This window comes from Protobothrops mucrosquamatus, unplaced genomic scaffold (assembly GCF_001527695.2).
Source record: "Protobothrops mucrosquamatus isolate PMUCROS unplaced genomic scaffold, P.Mucros_1.0 scaffold792, whole genome shotgun sequence".
In the NCBI taxonomy this organism is placed as follows: Eukaryota; Metazoa; Chordata; class Lepidosauria; order Squamata; family Viperidae; genus Protobothrops; species Protobothrops mucrosquamatus.
The window spans coordinates 1-1,387 of record NW_015387059.1 but is presented as its reverse complement, the minus strand read 5'-3'; positions in this window follow the sequence as shown (position 1 = coordinate 1,387).

The following is a 1,387-nucleotide window of genomic DNA, read 5'->3' as shown; positions in this document are numbered from 1 at the left end:
ATTTTTCTCAGAGCCATATTAGCAGTAGATTTCCAATTATAAAAGAGTCTTATAAGCAATTCAGCCAGAACAAATAATACGCAGATTAAAAGTAACAAAAGTTCCAAACCGGAAATCACTTTCACTTCTTGCTGAAAAGTATCAATCCATCGCCATTTTAAGTTCACTTTCCCTCAATCCACCTCAAGTATAGGGAAGAGCTTATTATCCAAGTTAGAGCAAAGTTCAAAATAAAAAGCAAACTTCCAGGGTCGGTTCGTCTGCTTACAAAAAAAACTCACAGTTCAATTTAAGTTGCAGCAGTGGCGGCGGCTTCTAGCTTCGCCGAAGCGAAGGCGTCCTGAATCGCGGAGAAGCCTCAGGGCTCCGGAGGAGTTCTCACCTACATCGTCCACATGGGACGACTCGGGAACTCAACTCCTACCCCGGGCAGCTCACCTATCCCCTTATGCCCAGGGGAAGGGTACAAGCCGTTTGACAGCTGATGCTAGCTGTCAGAACGGCTTTTACGCTGAAACAGGCGGGAGGCAGCAAACAGCTGCGTCCGACGAGATCGCCTGCCACCGGAAGCTCTCACATTCCCCATTCCTCCTCCCCCCCTAGAGGAGACTGAGGAGGAACCCCAGGTGAGTCCCGCCTCACACGTAGTTGATCAATGTGGCGGCGAAGAACACGGCCGTCTTCCAGGGACACCTCGTAGGACAGAGGCCCCGAGACCTTGCAGACCACAGCCGGGACCCAGAGGTGTCCAGGCCCGTAGTTCCTGGCCCAGACAGGATCGCCTTCACGCAGGACCCGTGGTGGGTGTGGCTGAGACACCTGTGAAGCTACACGCTCCGGATGCAGCCTGTCCAATTTAGTCATGAGCCGAAGACCCCAGCTGAGTTCGGCCGGGCACTTACCCGTGGCAGTGCACGGAGTAGTACGATGGGCTAGAAGAAAGTCAGCCAACCTGTGATGCCAATTGCCGTAAGTCAGCTTCTTGGCGACGCAGACCATCCGTTCAGCCAGACCGTTGGTGGAAGGATGGAAAGGAGCCGAAGCAGCGTGGTGGATCATGTTGGCCTGTAGGAATCCCTGAAACTCAGTAGAAGTAAATTGAGGACCGTTATCTGACACCAGAACATCTGGCAACCCGTGTGCAGCAAAAATGTTTCTCAACACTTGAATAGTTTTGGCAGCTGTGGAAGAAGACACAGGCACGACCTCCAGCCATTTGGAATGGCTATCAACAACAACCAGGAAGAATTGTCCCTGAAAGGGCCCAGCGTAATCTACATGTATTCTAGACCATGGAGTGTGTGTTTCCTCCCACCTGTGTACAGGGGCCTGGGGCATTTCAGGCCTGGACTGCTGGCATGTATGACACCCATGTACCTGGGCCTCG